Here is a 1928-nt window from a genome sequence, read left to right as displayed (position 1 = left end):
CCCCGCGCCTGCCAGGTAGGGGAACTGTGACCACGGACAGAAAAGGCCGAGTGGCCCGCGGCGGGACAGACCTTCCAATCACTCCTGCAAGGTAGGCGGGCCTGCGACCCACTGGCAGAAGAGGAGCAGCGACCTGCTGAGAGGCAGAGCCGCCCCCTCCCCCTGCACCAGCAAGGTAGAGGGAACTGTGACCACGCACAGAGCAGGCCCAGTGGCCTGCTGAGGGGCAGAGCTGCCCCCACCCCCCGCGCCTGCCAGGTGACCACCGACAGAAAAGGCCCAGTGGCCCGCGGTGAGGCAGAGCTTCCAATCACTCCTACAAGGTAGGCGGGCCTGCGACCCACTGGCAGAAGAGGAGCAGCGACCTGCTGAGAGGCAGAGCCGCCCCCTCCCCCTGCACCGGCAAGGTAGAGGGAACTGTGACCACGCACATAGCAGACCCAGCGGCCTGCTGAGGGACAGAGCCGGCCCCCACCCCCCGCGCCTCCCAGGTAGGTGGAACGGTGACCACCGACAGAAAAGGCCCAGTGGCCCACAGCGGGACAGAGCTTCCAATCACTCCTGCAAGGTAGGCGGGCCTGCGACCCACCCGCAGAAGAGGAGCAGCGACCTGCTGAGAGGCAGAGCCGCCCCCTCCCCCTGCACCGGCAAGGTAGAGGGAACTGTGACCATGCACAGAGCAGACCCAGCGGCCTGCTGAGGGGCAGAGCCGGCCCCCACCCCCCGCGCCTCCCAGGTAGGTGGAACGGTGACCACCGACAGAAAAGGCCCAGTGGCCCACAGCGGGACAGAGCTTCCAATCACTCCTGCAAGGTAGGCGGGCCTGCGACCCACCGGCAGAAGAGGAGCAGCGACCTGCTGAGAGGCAGAGCCGCCCCCTCCCCCTGCACCGGCAAGGTAGAGGGAACTGTGACCACGCACAGAGCAGACCCAGCGGCCTGCTGAGGGGCAGAGCCGGCCCCCACCCCCCGCGCCTCCCAGGTAGGTGGAACGGTGACCACCGACAGAAAAGGCCCAGTGGCCCACAGCGGGACAGAGCTTCCAATCACTCCTGCAAGGTAGGCGGGCCTGCGACCCACCGGCAGAATAGGAGCAGCGGCCTGCTGAGAGGCAGAGCCGCCCCCTCCCCCTGCGCCGGCAAGGTAGAGGGAACTGTGACCACCATCAGAACAGGCCAGACCTGCAACCGAGAGACAGAACAGGCCCAGTGGCCTGAGGAAGGGTAGAGCCGCCCCCCCCCCACGCCTGCAAGGTAGGCGGACCTGCGACCCACTGGCAGTACAGCCCCAGAGGCCTGCAGAGGGGCAGTGCCGCTGCCTGCGCCTGCAAAGTAGACAGAACTGTGACCACCGACAGAACAGGCCTAGCGGCCCGCAGAGGGACAGAGCCGCCGCCCGCGCCTGCGAGGGAGACTTTGCAACTATACAAGACCAATATAAATATATAGGGGGAAAATTCAATAGCACAACAGTTTCACCAAGTAGAAAGGAACGCGAACAGTATGAAGAGACAAGGAAAGAAAGGACCACAAGCATTGCAGGTCAACTCAACGTTAGAAGAGGTAATAGCTGCAGCAGATGGAATGTCAGATAAAGAATTCAGGATATACATGCTTCAGATGATCTGGAGTCTCAAGGAAGACATCAGACAGCAAAATCAGACAATGAAAGATCACTTCAACAATGAATTACATAAACAAATCCAAGAAGCAAAAGATCAACTATACAGGGAAATAGAGGTTATAAAAAACAAACAAACAGAAATCCTAGAAATGCAGGAAGCAATAAGCCAACTTAAAAACTCAATTGAGAATACTACCAGCAGAGTAGAACACTTAGAAGACAGAACATCAGACAATGAAGATAAAGTATTTCAACTTGAAAAGAACATAGACAGCTCAGCAAGACTGTTAAGAAACCATGAGCAGA

Source organism: Marmota monax, unplaced genomic scaffold (genome assembly GCF_021218885.2).
Source record: "Marmota monax isolate L192 unplaced genomic scaffold, Marmota_monax_Labrador192_F-V1.1 WCK01_AAM20220418_F8-fsc00156, whole genome shotgun sequence".
Classification (NCBI taxonomy): Eukaryota; Metazoa; Chordata; class Mammalia; order Rodentia; family Sciuridae; genus Marmota; species Marmota monax.
Note: the sequence above shows the minus strand (reverse complement) of the source record.